The sequence below is a fragment of the Oncorhynchus clarkii genome, chromosome 8 (genome assembly GCF_045791955.1).
Source record: "Oncorhynchus clarkii lewisi isolate Uvic-CL-2024 chromosome 8, UVic_Ocla_1.0, whole genome shotgun sequence".
Lineage (NCBI taxonomy): Eukaryota > Metazoa > Chordata > Actinopteri > Salmoniformes > Salmonidae > Oncorhynchus > Oncorhynchus clarkii.
In genome coordinates, this window is record NC_092154.1 from 41,473,530 (window position 1) to 41,497,484 (window position 23,955).

The window sequence follows — 23,955 nt, forward strand, 5'->3', positions numbered from 1 at the left end:
AGAGGTAAATGGCATATACTAACCATGTATGCTGTCTTTATTGCTTGTAATTGATAGAAGTCAATATCTAAGTATGAAATATTTTACATATTGTTATGGCTGTATTGTTTTAAAAACCCAATAATGCTGTGGGTCCATCAAACCCGCAAACATTGGGTGAATAACAAAAACATGAACACTACACAAGGGTTAATGCTAGGACATCAATTGCAAGATATTAACTCCTAGTCCCTTAGCCTCCTTAGCCTCTTTACATAATGATGAACCTAAATACGTGCATCTTATAGTATTACGAGCGGTGAGGTTTGCAGTATTGGCAATACCCACTGGGTACGATTATGGGCATATAGTGTTCACATGATAATGGAGTCAGATGGTATATCATAGTAGGGCCATAGACCCCTACACTAATTCTCAGTCATCCTCAGACTAATTTCATTTTCTTACACACCCTAGAATTTATTGTATCCTGCTGGAGTTATAACGAAAAAGAAAGATGGATGAAAAGAGGAGTAGATGGGGGGGACGCACCCTGGCTTCTCTTCCATCTCATTCACAGTGGTACAGAGAGAAATGCCCTTCAGGATAACCAGCAGCAGTTTTTTATGCATTTATTCAGCTCTCTTGCTTGGGTCGTTGCACGTCATTCTGCCATGGAAAACATTACCATATCATACTAGCATGGTCTGTTTGGGCAGTGTATAGTTCATTATATTAGCACTACTGTACAACTACTACTGTAAGCACTGCACCTCTGTGAGCGTATCTCACAGTGTATGGATGATGGGGTTATGTCCAGAGACCAGTAGAATACATGATATTATTGATTCGGTACAGTGTACATGGTAATGATGATAGAATGTTATATCGTATAGGTGATTTAGGTATCATGTAGTGTACATAGTAAATGTAATAACCGACGCATCATGGATGATCTGCTCTGTCTCTACCTCATTGGCTACGTCACCCTCTCCTCTGCATGATGAGCAAACCACCAATATGACGTAAGATACTTATTGTACCACCTTAACCTCTGTTTGAAGAGCTCCTGATCTACATATGAGGGCAATTTACTTGAGAACTATACTCTTTGATGACCCCACATTGTTTTATTTATTAATTTATTTTTATTTTATAAAATCGTGCAAGTTTGGACCTGTAATTGTTTCATGGTCAGGACCATACAGTATACTGAACGAGAAACTCATCCCCAAATGAAAACACTAAACATGGGCCTAAGCTTAGCAGCATGGAGGGAAAAAGGCTTCACCACTGAACCTCAAAAACACAGCACACTGACTCTGAACCCATTTATCAACCACTCGACACACACACAAAGAGATGCAGACAGAGATGTTACCTCTTAAGTCTACCCCTTCCTTTTTCGAACATTCTGTTAAAAATCGCGCAACTTTTCAGCGTCCTGCTACTCATGCCAGGAATATAGTATATGCATATGATTAGTATGTGTAGATAGAAAACACTCTGAAGTTTCTAAAACTGGTTAAATCACGGCTGTGACTATAACAGATTGTGTGTTTCATCGAAAAGCGCAAGAAAAACTGCTCTCTGAAAGCTAAAAATGATTTCCATGCGTCACTTTCATGGGTGTTAAAAGGGCACAAAATTAATTATCGACCTGCATGCAATTCCTACAGATTCCACACGATGTCGCCATTGTCGTCATTTTCCAGGGACTTTTTTCTTGGTAAATCCATTAACTGGATTCAATTTCTTCCGGTCTCCACCAGGATGTTTTGAATGTGCACATTGGCAGCCATTGATTTGAAAACGAGGAGCTATTGAATATACATCGCCCTGTAATCATTTTGATAGATTATAAACGTTTACTAATACCTAAAGTTGGATTACAAAAGTATTTTGAAGTGTTTTGTGAAAGTTTATCGTCGACTTTTTTAATTTTAAAAAATGACGCAGCGTTTAAAAACAATGTTTTTTTCTGAATGACACAGCTTCCATAGAAAGCTATTTTGGGTATATATGGACCGATTTAAACGAAAAAAAGACCCAATAGTGATGTTTATGGGGCATATAGGAGTGCCAAGAAAGAAGCTTGTCAAAGGTAATGAATGTTTTATATTTTATTTCTGCGTTTTGTGTAGCGCCGGCTAAGCTATATCTTTGTTTACATCGCATTCAGGCATTTTGGGGTGTTGCATGCTATCAGATAATAGCTTCTCATGCTTTCGCCGAAAAGCATTTTAAAAATCTGACTTGTTGGCTAGGTTCACAACGAGTGTAGCTTTAATTCAATACCCTGCATGTGAATTTTGATGAACGTTTGAGTTTTAACGAGTACATTTAGCATTTAGCGTAGCGCATTTGCATTTCCAGGTGTCTACTTGAGACATCTGCGTCTCAAGTAGGAGCAAGAAGTTTTAACCTCATGCCCACTACATAACCCACCCAGAGTTTGTCCTGTTATCATGGCAACGGGATGTGGTGGATGGGTACCTCGCAGTTGGCTCCTCTCTTGAGGAAGCGGGTGCCCTTGAATTTACTGAAGTGCCTGGCGATGAGGGTGACTCGTAAACCGGAGGACCATACTGTAGATCAACAGAGGTTAAGGTGGAACACATAGGCATAAAATAATAATGGTTTCTAATAACAATTTGCAAATTCTTGAATTGGAATTTACTTCCTGAATTGTAATGGCATTAACCCCAACCCTGCTAATCATCGTTCCCTTCTCTATACCCTCCATCTCTTTCTTGCTCCCACTTCTTTACCCCTTTGTCACTCTCTTACCTCTCAATTCTCTTCTTTACCTCTCAATATACACACAACACACACACACACACACACACCGGTCCTATTCAGCAATGTTTGCTGTCAACAACAGCATCTATCAATTTCCCCTTTCATCTCTCCCTCATTGGGAGAGCGGGGGGGGGGGGGGGGGGTATAACGGAGGACAGATCCCAGTTCAGTTATTAATGTCATGACTGTGGAGGTGATTGATTACTACATGCATATACAAGGTCAATAACAACTTCAGTCAAGTAGTAAAGTAATTAGCAAGAACCTCTCAATGGTAAATGGTGCAATGTAGTGGAGGCTCCTGAGAGGGGGAAGGGGAGGACCATCCTCCTCAAGTGAGTTTCATGAAAATAAAAATAGTAAAAATTTAAAAAGTTATAATTTTTAGATAAAACTATACTAAATATGTCACAAATAATTGATTAAAACGCACTGTTTTGCAATGAAGGTCTACAGTAGTTTCAACAGCACTCTGTAGGTAGCACCATGGCGCATCCGGAGGACAGCTAGCTTCCGTCCTCCTCTGGGTACATTGACTTCAATACAAAACCTAGGAGGCTCCTGGTTCTCACCCCCTTCCATAGACTTACACAGTAATTATGACAACTTCCGAAGGATGTCCTCCAATCTATCAGAGCACTTGCAGCATGAACTGACGTGTTTTCCACCCAATCAAAGGATCTAAGAATGAATCTAGTGCTGAAAGCATAAACTACAGCTAGCTAGCATTGCAGTGCATACAATGTGGTGAGTAGGTGACAAAGAGAGAGAAAGACAATAGTTGAACAGTTTTGAACAAATACATTTTGTTCAAGCAACACTAGTACTTTTTTTCACGTTCACTTGCTTAGCTAGCAAATGCAGCTAGCTAGTTTAGCCTTCTCAAACAACCTGCTCAAACAGAGGGATGCTATGTTAGCTAGCTGGCTATGACTATCCAACACAACACTGTAACTCAAGGTAAGGTAAGGTTTTGGTTTTACTAATTTATTGGCATCGGGGCCAGCCGGTGTAGGTGTTAAACTGCTTACTGACTACATTGTGACATTACTGCAGGATTGTAGTGAGTTTACTAATCTGTTGACTATGACGTTACTTTAGCTAATATAGTGATATAGTGTGTGTAGCAAGTATGATATGGTTTGGCTTGGAAAGGTTTTGTCGCCTGGTCACATACACCTGATGTGTTGTGCATTGAAGTCCACAAGCGAAGGGAAAAGGTGAGGAGGAGAGCGTATAGATGTGAGAAGGAATACAATCTTCAACGGAAGCAAACGGAAAGATAAGGAGATAAACATACCGGAATTTGTCTAATAGAAACTCTCGCTTGCAACTGTTGAACTAATGATTACACCCTAGATCAGCTAGATGCAGGCAAGAGTGTGCAAAGCGGTCTGTCCATGTGTCACCTCAAATTTTATCTCGACCTGTGTGCACCTACGTTGTAAACTCTAAGTTTTAGCAACCTCATGATGGGTATAGGAAAAATGTGAGTATCATGTAGTAGCCTAAACCTATCGCTGTTACATTGAACTGGGTGAATGGAAAATGAATGGCAGTCATCCAATATGCTGTAATAGAAATAAGGCCATGCTCATGAGAAGAAAAAATGTCCACCCTCATCTTAAACGGCACCAACCGCCACTGGTTCAATTAATAGTTATGATGTCTTAATGTCTGCTTATAAGATCGGCACTGACAAATAGTTCAGGGTTCTTCAAATGAAGGACATACAGTAATTAATCAGATTTAGTTCTTCTCAAGAACTTCTACCCAAGCATCCACACTCAAATATGCATCAATTTAACTAAACCATGCATCAATATTTTTATTTTTATTTCACCTTTATTTAACCAGGTAGGCTAGTTGAGAACAAGTTCTCATTTACAACTGCGACCTGGCCAGGATAAAGCATAGCAGTGTGAACAGACAACACAGAGTTACACATGGAGTAAACAATTAACAAGTCAATAACACAGTAGAAAAAAAAGAAATAAAAGAGAGTCTATATACATTGTGTGCAAAAGGCATGAGGAGGTAGGCGAATAATTACAATTTTGCAGATTAACACTGGAGTGATAAATGATCAGATGGTCATGTACAGGTAGAGATACTGGTGTGCAAAAGAGCAGAAAAGTAAATAAATATAAACAGTATGGGGATGAGGTAGGTAAATTGGATGGGCTATGTACAGCTGCAGCGATCGGTTAGCTGCTCAGATAGCAGATGTTTGAAGTTGGGGAGGGAGATAAAAGTCTCCAACTTCAGCGATTTTTGCAATTCGTTCCAGTCACAGGCAGCAGAGAACTGGAATGAAAGGCGGCCAAATGAGGTGTTGGCTTTAGGGATGATCAGTGAGATACACCTGCTGGAGCGCGTGTTACGGGTGGGTGTTGCCATCGTGACCAGTGAACTGAGATGAGGCGGAGCTTTACCTAGCATGGACTTGTAGATGACCTGGAGCCAGTGGGTCTGGCGACGAATATGTAGCGAGGGCCAGCCGACTAGAGCATACAGTTCGCAGTGGTGGGTGGTATAAGGTGGTTAAGTAACAAAACGGATGGCACTGTGATAAACTGCATCCAGTTTGCTGAGTAGAGCATTGGAAGCTATTTTGTAGATGACATCGCCGAAGTCGAGGATCGGTAGGATAGTCAGTTTTACTAGGGTAAGTTTATATAACCAATCCAGGCATTCAAGTGTATTTTGTCTTTGCCTTAGTGGAGACATTAGCTGCGTTTCCTCGTCCAAACAGAAGGACAGTCTAGCTAATATGAACAAATATTATGCTAAAAATATCTCTCTTTCTCCATCTCTTTTTTTCTCCTCCATCTCCTCTACCAAATGGGCAGATTAAACACTTCATTGTTTGCAGACCTGATAAGCAACCCTTAATTGCCTTAATCTTTATATTTTTTATATAGACCAGAATACAAACACATATTGCTTAATAATTAATCAGAAGGCATGAGGTGATGTGGTATATGGCCAATATACCACGGCTAAGGGCGGTTCTTATACACGATGCACCAAAGAGTGCCTGGATATAGCCCTTAGCCGTGGTATGTTGGCCATATACCACTAACACCCGAGGTACCTTATTGATATTATAAACTGGTTACAAATGTAATTAGATCAGTAAAAATAAATGTTTTGGTCATACCTGTGGTATACGGTCTCATATACCACGGTTTTCAGTCTATCAGAATTCAGGGATTGAACCATCAGTTTATGATGCAGCTTAACGCAGTTTTGCGGCTGGGCGAGCATCTGGCTAATTGGGTATTTCACGTGTTGTGGAACGATGAGGCAGTAAGCAGCATGTCAGACGCAGACAAGGGGGAGCGGAGGAGTCGAGGCGACGGGAAAAAAGTTTGGTCTTCTAAAGGCTGCCTGTCAAAGGACAGACAGACCAAGAGACAGACTTGGAGGGAGGTAGAAGGAGGTAGGGAAGAAAGGCAAGTATAATTGGGGAGACGGAGTGGATTATATTCCTTTGAGCTGCACTTTAAAAGGTGCTTCAGAAACCCAGGGAATTAAAATAAAAGTATTGTCAGGTAACTGATGGTCACAATCGGTGGATTCTAAAGCTACTGTATATAACACAACAAGACCCACTAAGTGGATACCAACATCTAGAACATTGCAAACGCACCAAGTACTGACACAAACACATGTGCACATTTGCAACACATCATGTTGACTACTAAATTAAACAGAGAGGACAAAAAGGATACCAGATTGGCCACAGAAGCCGTGGATGATGTACATTAGCCAATCAGGATGCACCATGTCCTTGAGAAGCTCCAGGAGCTTACCATATCACACGTACTTGCTGTACGGTTCACACTGGAGGCTGTGGAACACTGCAATGGAACCGTTACAGAGGAACACAAAACACTGCAGATCAGTTTACATGGACAGGATTAGACCATGGGGGTGGTTTATCACAGATACAGTAGATTAGAACATGGAAACTGTTTTGAGGAGAGATGGATCAGCTAAGTAAAGGCTTTGGTTTCTGGGCTAGTAGTGATGTCCTGATCAACTCTGTATTTAGCTGGTGAATGGCTTTATGAGTTGTGAGGATGTTTTTTTTTTTGGTACCACTGATTTAAAGGAAAGATCGTGCATCTCAGAGAGATTATTTCGATGTGTAGGCGAGCTATTGCCGTTCAAGCAGACAGACATTTGGACAGTATGACGTAGCCTTGTGATAAAGTCACTCTGACTACATTGGACTTTAATAGGAATATGACTTTTAGATGGTTAAAATGTCTATCATACATGTCAGATTTCAATAATGGCAGATGTTATAATGTGGGAGGTTGTCTTCTCTCGAATGAGCCATTGATCGTATTTTTGCAATATTCTACATCGAGAAATGTATATTTTAACAGACAGTCCATGAATTTTCTACTATTTGTCTGCCTCTTCAGGCCAGGGCAGGAACCAGTTCAGGGTACAGAACTGAAAAAAATAATGGAATATAATCAGAAACAGGAATGAAAGTGATCTATACGGATCTTTTTGGCCTTCCTGTGACATTGGGTTCTGTAGGTTGTGGAAGGCTTCCCGAAACATTTGATCCAAGTTAAACAATTTAAAGTTAATGCTACTAAATACTAATTTAGTGTATTTAACTCAAATCTGACCGTGACTCCAATTTGTTGCTCTCGGCCTATAGACAAACTAAAACAGGAAACGCCCGTGCCCAGGTCAATACAACACTGGTCTGACCAATTCACTCCGCAAGGCAATCAAACAAGCAAGCAAAGCGTCAGTATAGAGAAAAAGTAGTCGCAATTCAACGGCACAAACACAAGAGGTATGTGGCTGGGTCCACAGTCAATCACGGATGACAAAAGGAAAACCAGCCCCGTCGCGGACACCAAAGTCTTGCTCCCACACAAATTAAACAACTTCTTTGCTCGCTTTGAGGACAATACAGTGCCACTGACACGGCACGCTACCAAAGCCCGTGGGCTCTCCTTCTCCATGGCTAACGTGAGTAAAACATTTAAATGTGTTAACCTCTTTGATCTCTAGGGGCGCTATTTCATTTTTGGATAAAAAACGTTCCCGTTTTAAGCGCGATATTTTGTCACGAAAAGATGCTCGACTATGCATATTCTTGACAGTTTTTGAAAGAAAACACTCTGAAGTTTCAGAATCTGCAAAGATATTGTCTGTAAGTGCCCCAGAACTCATTCTACAGGCGAAACCAAGATGATGTGTCAACCAGGAAATGAGCAGATTTCTGAAGCTCTGTTTTCCATTGTCTCCTTATATGGCTGTGATTGCGCAAGGAATGAGCCTACACTTTCTGTCGTTCTCCCAAGGCGTTAGCAGCATTGTGACGTATTTGTAGGCATATCATTGGAAGATTGACCATAAGAGACTACATTTTCCAAGTGTCCGCCTGGTGTCCCTGCGTCGAAATTGGAGCGTAAAGCCAGGTGCAATTATTTTTCCATTTGAGAGCAAGGAGAAACCAGGCTTCCAGGAAGGATATATCATTGAAGAGATATGTGGAAAAACACCTTGAGGATTGATTCTAAACCACGTTTGCCATGTTTCAGTCGATATTATGGAGTTAATTTGGAAAAAAGTTCGCGTTTTGAGGGCTGAATTTTCGTTTTTTTTTTTTTTTTTTTTTTTTTTGGTAGCCAAATGTGATGTACAAAACGGAGCTATTTCTAATACACAAAGAATCTTTTTGGAAAAACTGAGCATCTGCTATCTAACTGAGAGTCTCCTCATTGAAAACATCAGAAGTTCTTCAAAGGTAAGTTATTTTATTTGAAGGCTTTACTTGTTTTTGTGATAGTTGCCTGCTAAATGCTAACGCTAATGCTAACGCTAAATGCTACGCTAGCTAGCTACTGTTACACAAATGATTGTTTTCCTATGGTTGAAAAGCATATTTTGAAAATCTGAGATGACAGTGTTGTTAACAAAAGGCTAAGCTTGAGAGATAGCATATTTATTTCATTTCATTTGCGATTTTCATGAATAGTTAACGTTGCGTTATGGTAATGAGCTTAGGTCTATAAATAGAATCCCGGATCCGGGTTTGGTCGTCGCAACAGGTTTACCCTCAAAAGGCATCCCTAGCTGCTTCCTCAGAGCTTGCGCAGACCAGCTGACTGGTGTGTTTATGGACATATTCAACCAATCCCCATCCCGGTCTGTTGTCCCCACATGCTTCAAGATGGCCACCATTGGTCCTGTTTCCAAAAAAGCTAAGGTAACTGAACTAAATAATCTCCCCATTGCACTCACTTCTGTCATCATGAAGTGCTTTGAGAGATGAGTCAAGGACCACATCTCCACCCTACCTGATACTCTAGACACACTCCAGTTTGCTTACCACCCCAATAGGTCAACTGATGATGCAATCGCCATCACACTGCACACAGCCCTATCCCATCTGGACAAGAGGATTGCCTTTGTAAGAATGCTGGTCATTTACAACAGCTCAGCATTTATCATCATAGTACCTTCCAAACTCATCATTAACCTAGAGACCCCGGGCTAAACAGGGCGGGGTCGACAAAACAAAGGAGATGATTGTGGACTTCAGGAAACAGCAGAGGGAGCAGACTACGGTTTGCAATTGCACATGGGGACAAAGATCGTACTTTTTGGAGAAATGTCCTCTGGTCTGATGAAACAAAAATAGAACTGTTTGGTCATAATGACCATCGTTATGTTTGGAGGACAAATGGGGAATCTTGCAAGCCGAAGAACACCATCCCAACCGTGAAGCACGGGGGTGGCAGCATCATGTTGTGGAGGTGCTTTGCTGCAGGAGGGACTGGTGCACTTCACAAAATAGATGGCACCATGAAGGAAAATTATGTGGATTTATTGAAGCAACATCTCATGACATCAGTCAGGAAGTTAAAGCTTGGTCACAAATGGGTATTCAAAATGGACAATGACCCCAAGCATACTTCCAAAGGCAAAATTAAGGACAACAGAGTCAAGGTATTGGAGTGGCCATCACAAAGCCCTGACCTCAATTCTATAGACAATTTGTGGACAGAATTGAAAAAGCTTGAGCGATCAAGGAGGCCTACAAACCTGACTCAGTTACACCAGCTCTGTCAGGAGGAATGGGCCAGAATTCACCGAACTTATTGTGGGAAGCTTGTGGAAGTCTTCCCGAAACATTTGATCCAAGTTAAACAATTTAAAGTGAATGCTACTAAATACACTGCTCAAAAAAATAAAGGGAACACTTAAACAACACAATGTAACTCCAAGTCAATCACACTTCTGTGAAATCAAACTGTCCACTTAGGATGCAACACTGATTGACAATAAATTTCACATGCTGTTGTGCAAATGGAATAGACAACAGGTGGAAATTATGGGCAATTAGCAAGACACCCCCAATAAAGGAGTGGTTCTGCAGGTGATAACCACAGACCACTTCATTTCCTATGCTTCCTGGCTGATGTTTTGGTCACTTTTGAATGCTGGCGGTGCTTTCACTCTAGTGGTAGCATGAGACGGAGTCTACAACCCACACAAGTGGCTCAGGTAGTGCAGCTCATCCAGGATGGGACATCAATGCGAGCTGTGGCAAGAAGGTTTGCTGTATCTGTCAGCGTAGTGTCCAGAGCATGGAGACGCTACCATGAGACAGGCCAGTACATCAGGAGATGTGGAGGAGGCCGTAGGAGGGCAACAACCCAGCAGCAGGACCGCTACCTCCGCCTTTGTGCAAGGAGGAGAAGGAGGAGCACTGCCAGAGCCCTGCAAAATGACCTCCAGCAGGTCACAAATGTGCATGTGTCTGCTCAAACGGTCAGAAACAGACTCCATGAGGGTGGTCTGAGGGCCCGACGTCCACAGGTGGGGGTTGTACTTACAGCCCAACACCGTGCAGGACGTTTCGCATTTGCCAGAGAACACCAAGATTGGCAAATTCGCCACTGGCGCCCTGTGCTCTTCACAGATGAAAGCAGGTTCACACTGAGCACATGTGACAGTCTGGAGACGCCGTGGAGAACGTCCTCCAGCATGACCGGTTTGGCGGTGGGTCAGTCATGGTGTGGGGTGGCATTTCTTTGGGACGTCGCACAGCCCTCCATGTGCTCGCCAGAGGTAGCCTGACTGCCATTAGGTACCGAGATGAGATGTTCAGACCCCTTGTGAGACCATATGCTGGTGCGGTTGGCCCTGGGTTCCTCCTAATGCAAGACAATGCTAGACCTCATGTGGCTGGAGTGTGTCAGCAGTTCCTGCAAGAGGAAGGCATTGATGCTATAGACTGGCCCGCCCATTCCCCAGACCTGAAACCAATTGAGCACATCTGGGACATCATGTCTCGCTCCATCCACCAACGCCACATTGCACCACAGACTGTCCAGGAGTTGGAGGATGCTTTAGTCCAGGTCTGGGAGGAGATCCCTCAGGAGACCATCCGCCACCTCATCAGGAGCATGCCCAGGCATTGTAGGGAGGTCATACACGTGGAGGCCACAAACACTACTGAGCCTCATTTTGACTTGTTTTAAGGACATTACATCAAAGTTGGATCTGCCTGTAGTGTCGTTTTCCACTTTAATTTTGAGTGTGACTCCAAATCCAGACCTCCATGGGTTGATAAATTTGATTTCCATTGATAATTTGTGTGATTTTGTTGTCAGCACATTCAACTATGTAAAGAAAAGAGTATTTAATAAGAATATTTCATTCATTCAGATCTAGGATGTGTTATTTTAGTGTTCCCTTTATTTTTTGAGCAGTGTACTAATTTAGTGTATTTAAACTTCTGACCCACTGGGAATGTGATGAAAGGAATAACAGCTGAAATAAATCATTCTCTCTACTATTATTCTGACATTTCACATTCTTAAAATAGTGGTGATCCTAACTGATATGTTTGGCAGCGTGAGTGAAGGAGACTTTGTTGCGAAATAGGAAGCCAATTCCAGATTTAATTTTGGATTGGAAATGCTTAATATGAGTCTGGAAGGAGAGTTTACAGTCTAGCCAGACACCTAGGTATTTGTAGTTGACCACATATTCTAAGACAGAACTGTCCAGAGTTGTGATGCTAGTCGGGCGGGCAGGTGCGGGCAGCGATCGGTTGAGCATGCATTTAGTTTTACTAGCATTTAAGAGCAGTTGGAGGCCTGTTGGGGAATAATCAGAATTGGTTGGTAACATGGGTAAGATATTTTATATTCATCATATGTTTGTAAGTTACTTCTCATCAAAATGTGTTTGTATAATACTGTGGCAGGGTTGCAGTATCTGTTCTATGTCAAGACTAAGTTGTTTGGGCCGGAGAGAGGGGAGAGGTCAAGCGTGTATCTCTTGGCTCCACAATGTCTGTGTGCCAGTCAGTGTGTCTCTGTGATCTTGTCAAGATAGGATGGATTTGATATATGCCTGTTGATATGGAGGATTGGTTTATGGTTCTGAGTTTGAGAAAATAACATGTTTTAGGAGACAAAGCTGAACGATGAATTATGCCGATGCTGTCTTATCCTGTGTGTGTCTTTGCTATAAAGGAACTAAGTTGAAATGTGGAAGGGGCTCTCAGAGAATTCATTGATAGACACTGAATTGATCTGAGAGTCACAGGGTTGTGATAGAGCTCATATAATTAAAAATGGACTTTGTGATAACTAACTGCGACTTGTGTGTGGTTTGCTCTCATGATTTGGTAAATAGAGGAAATTTCCACGACAGGCCACGGAAGGAGTTTTGTATGGCATTGAAGCTCGTTTGGAGGTTTGTTAAACACTGTCCAAAAAGTGCCAGATGTATACAGAATGGTGTCGTCTACGTAGATGTGGATCAAGGAATCACCCGCAGCAAGTTCGACATCATTGATATATTACAGAGAAAAGGGTCTGCCTGAGAATTTAACCCTGTGGTACCCTTAGAGACTGACAGACTGCCAGGTCCGGACAACAGGCCCTCCGATTTGACACACTAAACTTTATCTGAGAAGAAGTTGGTGAACCAGGCGAGGAAGTCATTTGAGAAACCAAGGCTAGCACAGTGTTACCTAGCACAATGTTAGCTGAGCACAGTGCTAGCTGAAGAGAAGGCTTGAGAGCCTATTTTGACCATACTACCGTGCGGTGTAACTGGTCAGTTAATCCTTAGCTAGTATTTTCACATATTCGAGTGCCTGGCTTAGTTCGCCCAGTACGGGGAAGCAGTAGCTGTAACTCCGGGTGAAAAGGTTCTATCAACCGGGTTATACATGTCCTACTCAAAGGTCTGTAAAGCTTAGCTAGCTAGCAGTAGCCTAGTGGGCTAAAGCCTGTAGTTAACACTTCGTTAGATGGAGAACAGCACACATTGTGCTACAGGCTGAAAATCTCCCATGACTGCAGTAACGAGACCCAAAACCAGTCAGCTTAGGAAGCGAGGGCTCTGGTAAGCTAAATGAGGGGAAAAGTAATGCTACCATGTGTAGGTAGAAAGAACTAGCAGAATGAGCTCTAAGTGTGTTCCGGCCTACGATAGCTAAAAAGCTATTACTGGCGTTAACTAGTTAGTGTTCAACTCATGGGCTAATAGCCTAGCTATTGCTAGCACACCGCTATCTGAAGAAAAAGCATGTGGCATAAGTCTTCAGTGAGCTAGCTAACCACATCTCCAGGGGCTCTTTTCTCTCTTCCAGCGTGGTCGGAAATAGCAGCACTAAGCTGGTAGCTAAGTGGGCTAGTAGGGCGAAGGATAGCCGTGTGGTGCTAGCTTCAACTGGAGACTAAGAAGAAGCAAACTTTTCCTTTCGGCAAAAGTACTCAATCCTCTAATCGAAAAGCTGTAATCCTTAACTGGGTGGCAAATCCTAGTGGATCACCTGTGAACAGTTAAGCAGGACAACAGTAATTCAAGTTGTGCTGAGAAGAGCTAGAGACAGCTTGTGATCGCCGTAATAAAGAAACGATAATGAGTTAGAGGGCAGGAGCGTGACACCTTATAAGGAGTGGGGTTCCCCACTATTCGCCAGGCTTCCTGTCTAGGAAAGACGTTGTGTGATTGGAGCTTTCTGGTGATACCGCCTCGAAGGGCGTGTCCCCATAGTGAGATACCGAAATTAGTATTTGAAAGAGAACCAAATGTAACATACAATAAATGTTTTTAGTGATAAGAAATGGAAACAAAGGTATTCATTCCGTCTATTCACATGTTTTGAAACTGTAAAAGCAGCTGTTTGGAAACTGTTAAAACTGGGAAAATAAATGAGGTGTAGTGTGACAGGGCGGGTGCCATCTGACCTTGTGTGGGCAGGCCCTTGCCCTCAAAGATGTTGAAGCTGTCCTGCCTGCTGCTCTGTATGTGCGCCTCCTTCATGGTGCCTGGGTCGCATGGGCTATGCAGCAGGGTCAGGTTGTACTGCAGAAATGGCTCGGGTCAGAGCTGTAGCTGGGGGTCAAAGATCATAGGTGAAAAGGCCAATGGGGATGGCGAGAAGAGTTGTTAATCAGAGAGTAAATCGATGAGATGGATGAATAGAGTGATGGGTAGAAAGAATAATATATAGAGGAATGACTGAAGAACCAATTAAATTAATAATATTAAGCAAACAGACAAACTGACTGACAGACAGACAGACAGACAGACAGACAGACAGACACTTTTGAAAGGAGTCCAACTGTACTTTGATGTTACATAACTATTCTTTCCCTCAAGCAGAGATGGCAGTGATGTCATTGTGTTTTTTTCAATTAAAGAAAATACATACAATTCAATGGATGGATGGAAATACAAGATAACCTTTTGTTTTAATGAAATTTGCATTTGTGTATACATTTAATGAGGAGGATAGTACTACATACACAATTCCACGGCAATGAAAGATTCAGTCTTGAAAGTGTGTGTATGTGAGAGAGGTATGACCTCTGTTATATATATATATATATATATCTCTGTGACATTTGTTACAACAAACCAAGAGGCATATTGTATCACGTAATAAACATTCAGGGAAAGGACATAAAGTCAGGCATACTCCATGCGAATATACACCCACACGTTGCAGCTATGTCAATGCCCCAGTGGTGACATTGGGCAACTGGATAGACTGTGCTTGAGGTGACACATACTGCCACCAAGATCCTTACCTCATTAATTTCCTGTGCACTGCATATATAGACCCATGTACTGAGTGACCCTTATCCCTTTGCTGGCCACACTTGGTTAATGGGTCGGTGAAGCCGTCACACCGCATAGCCATGTGTGAAACGTTGATTACCTAATGATCTCATTGGATGCTTGGTGTGTGTGTGTGTGTGTGTGTGTAGTGCGTGCGTAAATTGAGTGAGATAAAACATTTAGGGAAAGAGGAAAGTGGAAGGAAAGGAGAAAGTCTCCAGTGAAGTATAGGGTATTTAACTGTCTGTCAACCTATTGTACCTGGCCTCATCAGGATGCATCACCCTCACTGAGTCATTGGGGATGTAGATCACGTTGGTATTGTCGATCTCTGTATCGGGGTGTCAAACTCATTCCACGGAGTGCCGAGTATCTGCAGGTTTTTGCTTTTTCTTTTCAATTAAGACCTAGACAATCAGGTGAAGAGAGTTCCTTACTAATTAGTGACCTTAATTCACCAATCAAGTGCAAGATTGTAGCGATAAACCCTCATACACTTGGACCACCGTAGAATGAGTTGACACATGTTGTGTATGGATTGACCACCAATGTCTGCCATCTTCCTCCGCTTGGTGATCAAGACGATGTAATACCCCTCTAGGAATCAGACAAAACCTGCAAGAACAGGATAATAAATACACATAAACAGCACAAATAAGCCTATTATTACTGTAGCTTACAAGGATACCCCAAAGCACCCAGATAACTTATACAACTCGTATGCAACTTTTACCATGAATTTCTCATCCACAATGCTTTTTTCAGGCCACCTTTTTATATACAATATCTATTCTCATCTCAACAAGCAAATGAGTGCCCATCTGTGTGCGTGTGTCTTTATGATACATGAGACCACTTGTTTTTCATGCTGCATGATCACGACACACTCACAGCCTTTTCATCGTTCTTACATAATTCATTATAACCTTCAAAAGCTTTTTGTGAAATCATATTTTCGGTTACAAAATATGGTTTCAGTCCTCGAATGTGTATTCACTATTGTAGTACACTTTATCTACTCACAGAGAAGCAGAATATATGTTCTCTGAGAGCTCATTATTGTTTCTCAATCATATTAGTCAGGCTCTTTCACTTTTATCTCCTCTTAGAAGTCATTGACAACAGCTAGAAACAAAGACTACTACCGCTGTTTCGCTTAGATTAAAGCTGTGTAAATGGGGTGGTTGAGACCAACAAGTAGTGATGGGAGGGGTGTAACGGTTTTCCTCTGCATTACGCACTCCTGCCACCATCGTTTACGCACACCTGCCTTCCCTTGTCACACGCTTCAGTGATATTGGACTCACTCAATCACCTGTTTATTACCCCCCCCTATATTTGTCAGTTCCCCAGCTCTGTTCCCGCTGCTGCATTGTTTGTCGTCTGTCTTTCTGTTTCCCAGTTCTGACGCTGTTCCTGTCCTGTTGCATGTCCGTTCCTAATTAAAATGTCAACTCTCCGTACCGTCATTCCTTACATTAGCTGTTGAGGGTGTTTATGGCTGTGGGGAGGAAGCTCCTGCTGAACCAGTATCTGTGGCTAGAGGGGTCTTTCAAAATAGTTGTAGAGTGAGAGGCTATGGTAGTTTAAACTTGTTGACATCTCCTCTATAGTTGCTGGAACTTATCAAGGAAGGACAATGTGAACACACTGGGCTGGGGACAGAATCATTATTCTTTATGTTGAAAATAATCTGGACAGATACTGATATGCCAGGATTTTTGTGTAGCTAGGACATAAGAGTTGTTTGATGTTGCAATGGATGGGGAGGTGACCATTGACAGCCTGACCCAGTTCTGCTGTGCTTATATGATTTGAATTACGGTAATGACAGGGGATGAGACTATAAAATATTTTACAGGCTACACATGTTCCTGGAGGAAATAGCCTACAGGAGATAAACAAGAGGGAAATCATTTGCAGGAGCAGAACAGCATATGACAAAATGGTATGAGGAATGGGAGGAGAGAGGGGACATTGTGTACATCACAAAGATACCCTAACCCATTTTCCACCATCACAACCACTAATTTTCTGTCTGTGACACATTGACATGTTTCAACGTTTGCTCATGAAATGACGAGCCGTACAATATGCTTAGGTATCCGGCGTCAGAATCTGGGTCGGTTTCCAAGATCACCATCCAGCTCAATACAGATGACTTCCAAGAAATGTTTCTCTGAAGCCCATATCATGCCATGTTACCAATGCAATTGCAGTTGTGATTTCAGCAAAAACAAATCAAATCAAATGCTATTTTCATAAACAACAGGTGTACAGGTGTAACAGTGAAATGCTTACTTACGCATCCTTTTCTAACAATAAAGAGTTAAAGATAAAATATAAATAATAAATAATACACAGTGAATAACAAATAACAATAACGAGTAAAAATAACACGGTATACAGGGAGTGCCAGTACTGAGTCGATGTGCAAACAAGATTGGGTGTGTGCGTGCGTGTCCTTGCTGGTGCACATCTTTGTGTTGTCCTCCCCATTACTGTCTGTAGGTCAGTGCTGATAGGAAGATAAGTGGCATTCAAGCTACTGTCACACCAATTATCTGTTTGTTTAATACCACAAACACACTGGCCTGGTTAGGGGAAGAGTGACGCAAAGCACCATGATCAAAGCCTCACAACACTGTCAGGTCAAACTACTGACATCTGACCCTCCAAATAAAAGGATTTGAGTGTGCGGAATTGAGTGTGCGTGAACAAAAATGTGAGAGACGGATCATTAGCAAAATGTGAGAGATGCTCCCCTCTCAGGATCCCTTTTTTCCCCTCTCTCCTCTGTTCAGTGTGACCTTGATCTCAAAGCTTGACATTTCTCCTAGCAACATCAGCCAAACCCCACAGCAGCAGCCATAATACAGCAGAGAAAATTAGGCTCTCTCAACTCTTCACCGTGATATACTTATTCTTCCCAGGGAAAAAGCTGAAAAAAGGTTCAGACACCGAAATGAGCAATTAAGTAACAAAATTGGCTATTCAGAGAAAAAAGGTTGAAAACGGCCTGGCAGGAGGTTGGTTCTCCAAATCACTTCAAGTGGGCAACCGAAGACCTTGAGAGATCAAGTATCGGCGTGTGCTGATGAAAGTAGAAATAGGCATAGAGAGGTGTAAAAGATCCTTCGATTGGAAATCTGTCATTCCTCGTTTAGCCTCTCTTTGCCTCAAAGATTTGATGCTATTCTTAAAAAAAATATATATAATAAAGTATACCAGTCCAGCATCAAAACACATTTTATTCCACCTGGAATCCAATGGTATCCTATTTTGAGCATCTCCAAACACTTCATCCAGGTTAGTACTATAGGCCTCACCCCCACCCCTTCCCTTGAGGTTACTGCTAGGATCGATCACCTATCAACTGAAAAAGTTAGGCTGTTGTATGTTTGCTTTAAGTAACATTATGCTGTATACTTAAAACAAATATATGTAACTCATGTTTGAAAGCATCGGTGGGGGGAGTGAGAACTTCTTGCGACTCTCAAACCCGGATCCGGGAGCGTAATCATCACTTGAAACTAATTAGCATAACGCAGCGGACATAAATATCCCTAGAAAATCTTCCTATTCATGAAAATCACAAATGAAATATATTGAGACACAGCTTAGCCTTTTGTTAATCACACTGTCATCTCAGATTTTCAAAATATGCTTTTCAGCCAACGCTAGACAAGCATTTGTGTAAGTTTATCATAGCCTAGCATGGCATTATGCCCTCCTAGCAGCAGGCAACATTTTCACGAAAAAAATGTAATAATTTACATTTGAAGAATTTCAGATGTTTTCACTCAGGAGACTCCCAGTTAGATAGCAAATGTTCCTTTTTTCCCAAAATATTATTTTGTAGGCGAAATAGCTCCGTTTGTTCTTCACGTTTGGCTGAGAAATCGACGAAAAATGCGGTCACTACAACGGCAAACTTTTTTCCAAATTAGCTCCATAATATCGACAGAAACATAGCAAACATTGTTTAGAATCAATCGTCAGGGTGTTTTTCACATATCTATTCGATAATATATCCACCGGGACAATTGGTTTCTCATTAGAAGCGATTGGAATAATGACTACTTCTGTACTTTACGGAAGATTTTCTGCGGGAGCCATCATGTGACCACTTGCTCAATGTGGTCCCTTACGGCTATTCTTCAACATAAATGCGTAAAAAGACATCACAATGCTGCAGACACCTTGGGGAATACGTAGAAAGCGTAAGCTCATTCGTAGCCCATTCACAGCCATATAAGGAGTCATTGGCATGCAGCGCTTTCAAAATATAGGGCACTTCCTGATTGGATTTTTATCTGCGTTTCACCTGTAACATCAGTTCTGTTGCACTCACAGACAATATCTTTGCAGTTTTGGAAACATTAGAGTGTTTTCTATCCAAAGCTGTCAATTATATGCATAGTCGAGCATCTTGTCGTGACAAAATATCCCGTTTAAAACAGGAACGTTTTTTATCCAAAAATGAAATACCGCCCCCAGAGTTCCAAGAGGAGGGAGAAAAAGGGGTCAAATGTACAATGCCTTAATGTTTTATGTTACATTTTCTATGAATAAAAATATTTAACAAAAAAAATTAAAATAGGCAGATACTAACGTGTCTGTCATGTCTATGGCCAGAAATACATTTGAATGGTGGTGGATTACTCAACCGATTAATGGGTCAACTAGGTAACCCAAAACTTCAGTGACAGCATTGATTAGCCTCTTATAAAATAGAGCCTGCTAGGAGCCCTAACTGTGTGTCATCTCAGAACCCTCCAAAAGCTGGTTCCCACAGCAACACAAGTACACAAAATACACATTTTGCTAACAACTGATTCAGAATCAGCTCTCCTTGCTTCAGTCTTAGTAGCCTTCACACCTCAGCCAAAACCCTTATGTACAGTACTCACTAGACAAGACATGCCCTGACAGGCTCATGGCCATTCTTACGGCAACTGGTAGAGGAGAGGAGTGCCGTTTTGTCTGGACTAGCATTTAGATTTCAGAACACAGAACATTGATAAGTCTCTGCTTGTTTGCATCACAAACAGTAAATAAATTCCCTCTGCAGAGAACAGAACAGTACATACTGTATCATGTGTATTATGAACAGTAGCCTACAGCCAAAGGAGACATAATGGATGCTCTTATAAATCAATCAACTCCAGAACTGCATCACATTCCTATAGCAGCCAGCTACCGTGTACCACATGCATTGGCCATTTAGCAGTGCACAAACCACAAACCAATCAAATGTAAATACGATGCACATTCCCCACACTAGGCTTTAGTATTTACAGGAATGGATGGGAGCATTGGGAGGATGATGATGGATGCAAAGGGAGCTCTCCAGTTGCCACTCTGTACTGTAATAACAAATTAATCTCCTCCACTCTCATACACTGTGGAAATGCTGACTGCAAGGGAGGCATGTTAATGTACAGTACAGGCACACCTGGGCAGATGACAGATTGTAAATTTTCCCTGAGGTTTGCTGTGAAACATAAGGGCCGTGGTCATTGCTACTGTAAAGCAGTTGCGTGGCGTGCAGCAACTCAATCATCAATAATTGCCAGGTCGTTTGGCTCAGTGCGGTCGATTTTCAGAACACAGTTTTTGGTTTGGGTATGATTGCTCCCACAAGAAAATATCTCTGGAATCAAATAACACATTGAAGTGTGTGAAAAACGAGAAATCGATAGATACAGTAACATTATGAGCCTCACTCAACAGCGGGATAAAAGCAGTGCTTCGGTCGATGAACGAAGTCAGACGAAAGAAGTACAAAAAAAAAAATGTTTTATACAGACCATGCTTTTCTCCTGAACACAATTAAGATGAAAGTTAGGAGTATCTTTCTTCTGACCATTATGTATTTCTGTATTGGTGTGAGATTTGGTGCGGGGACATCCAGTATGTCTGGCCACAATGTCCTGTTCTACCTATCATCTACACCTCTATGTTGTTAATGTCTGAACATCAGTGAACCAATTAAAGGAGCAAGGCTAAACTAAAACTCTTCTAGTGTAATCAAAGCTGGTTCTTTACAAAAGTGATCCTCAACCCTAGGCCGTTCTGCTGAGGGCAGGGTTTGCAAGCCCTTGTCTCAGACCAGTACCAATATGTGGTGTATTCTTTAGTCAGATTCCAAAATGTTTAGTCTGTTGCAAAACGGTTTACTCCAAAACACTTTCCAGTTCTGTTTTCAAATCGAATCAAACTTTATCTGTCAAATGTGTAGACCTTATCGTGAAATGCTTACTTACAAGCCCTTACCAACAGGGCAGTTCAAGAAAGAGTTAATGTAGTGAGGTGCGTACAGGCGGCAGAGAAGTCAGGCGCAGGAGAGCGAAAACTGATTTACAACGGTGTCATTTAATATCCAAAAACCACAGTCAATAGAACAATAAATGGGTCAAACAAAACACGGTAAATACCAGCATACCGTGCATAAGCACTACAAGAAACAATTACCAACAAGGACATGGGGGGGACAGAGGGTTAAATACACCAAATGTAATTGATGGAATTGGAACCAGGTGTGATGGAAGACAAGACAAAACCAATGGAAGATGAAAAGTGGATCAGCGATGGCTAGAAGGTTGGCGACTTCGACCGCCGAACGCCGCCCGAACAAGGATAAGAACCAACTTCGGCGGAAGTCATGACAGTTAAGAAAATTTACCAAATAAACTAAAGTAAAAAATAATAAAAAAGTAACACAATAAAATGACAAAAACGAGGCTATATACAGGGGGGAAGAGTACCGAGTCAATGTGCAGGGGTACAGGTTAGTTGAGGTAATTTGTACATGCAAATAGGGGAGAATTAACTATGCATATATAATAACATAGAGCAGCAGCAGTGTAAAAACAAAGGGAGGGGGGTGGGTCAATGTAAATAGTCAACGTAGGTCATTTGATTAAATGTTCAGCAGTCTTATAGCTTGGGGATAAACTCTGTTAATGAGCCTCTTGGTCCTAGACTTGCAGCTCCGGTACCGCTTGCCGTGTGGTAGAAGAACAGTCTTTGACTTGGATAACTGGAGTCTTTGACAATTTTGGGGGCTTTTCGCTGACACCGCCTAGGATATAGGCCCTGAATGGCAGGAAGCTTGGCCCCAGTGATGTACTGGGCCGTACGTACTACCCTCTGTAGTGCATTACGGTCAGTTGCCGAGCAGTTGCCATACCAGGCTGTGATACAACCGGTCAGGATGCTCTTGATGGTGCAGATGTAGAACTTTTTGAGGATCTGGGGTCCTATGCCAAATCTTTTCAGTCTCCTGAGGGGGAAAATGTGTTGTTGTGCCCTCTTCACGACTGTCTTGGTGTGTTTGGACCATGATAGTTCGTTAGTGATGTGGACACCAAGGAACTTGAAACTCTCGACCCGCTCCACTACAGCCCCATCGATGTTAATGGGGGGCTAAATTAGCCTGCCTTTCCATGATAAGCTCCTTTGTCTTATTCACATTGAAGGAGAGGTTGTTGTCCTGGCACCACACTGCCAGGTCTCTGACCTCCTCCCTATAGGCTGTCTCATCACTGTCGCTGATCAGGCCTACCGCTGTTGTGTTGTCAGCAAACTTAATGATGGTGTAGGAGTCATGGGTGAACAGGCATTACAGGGTGGGACTAAGTACTCACCCCTGAGGGCCCCAGTGTTGAGGATCAGCGTGGCAGATGTGTTGTTGCCTACCCTTACCACCTTGGGTGGCAGCCCCGTCAGGAAGTCCAGGATCCAGTTGCAGAAGGAGGTGTTTAGTCCCAGGGTCCTTAGCATAGTGATGAGCTTCATGGGTACCATGATGTTGAATGCTGAGCTGTAGTGAATGAACAGCATTCTCACATAAGTGTTCCTTTTTTCCAGGTGGGAAAGGGCAGTGTGGAGTGCGATTCAGATTGTGTCATCTGTGGATCTGTTGGGGCGGTCTGCAAATTGGAGTGGGTCTAGGGTATCTGGGAGGATGCTGTTTATGTGAGCCATGACGAGCCCTTCAAAGCACTTCATGGCTACCGACGTGAGTGCTTTCGGGGCAGTAATCATTTAGGCAGGTTAACTTCGATTCCTTGGGCACAGGGACTATGGTGGTCTGCTTGAAACATGTAGGTATTACAGGCTCGGTCAGGGAGAGGTTGAAAATGTCAGTGAAGACACTTACCAGTTGGTCCGCGCATGCTTTGAGTAATCTGAGTAATCCGTCTGGCCTCGCAGCTTTGTGAATGTTTACCTATTTAACCTCTCTTGGGTAGGGGGCAGTATTTTCACGTCCGGATGATTGTATATTCCTTTTCCAAATGGGTGGTAATTTAGAATGCACAAGATACTGTATTTACAATACAATAGCTTCTCCCTTTGTTCCTCAGTCTTCCCGCTCTTTCACTCAACACCCCCCCCCCCCCCCCCCCCCCTTTTCTTTGTGTAACCATCCGCTATATCGGATCCGTTCACCAGGTCCATCAATGTATGATTCATTCTGTGTATATGTAATTCTGCGTGATTAGTTAGGTATTTAGTAAATAAATAATTAAACCAAATTGTGTATTGCTGATTCAACTTGTTAGCCAGGGTTTGTGACGATACCCAAGAATTTACAACTTTCAGATGAGACTGATATAAGGCAAGGATTAAATATTGACTGCTATTGATGTAAAAGATTACTAGGTCTTTAAGAGTTTATTCGGAAGATAACAGCTCTATAAACATTCTTTCATGGTGCCCCGACTTTCTAGTTAATTATTTACCTGATTTGCTTAATCAGGTAATATTAATTACAGCGAAATTATTTTATAGAATAGCATATCATATCACTTAATCCGGCATAGCCAAAGACACGGCATTGGTAATCAAGCCAACCACTGTAGTGTCGATTGCAAACTTGATGACTGAGTTGGAGGCGTGCATGGCCACGCAGTCATGGGTGAACAGGGAGTACAGGAAAGGGCTGAGAACACACCCTTGTTGGGCCCCAGTGTTTAGCATCAGTGGGGTGGGGATGTTGTTTCCTACCCTCACCACCTGGGGGCCCAT

General features: G+C 42.2%; 1 pseudogene; it reads right to left on the minus strand.

Annotated features, from left to right (window-relative positions):
* The window catches only part of LOC139415451 (polyphosphoinositide phosphatase-like), a 37,983-nt pseudogene extending 15,276 nt beyond the window's left edge, over nucleotides 1-22,707 (minus strand).
* Between the last annotated feature and the right edge of the window lie 1,248 nt (nucleotides 22,708-23,955).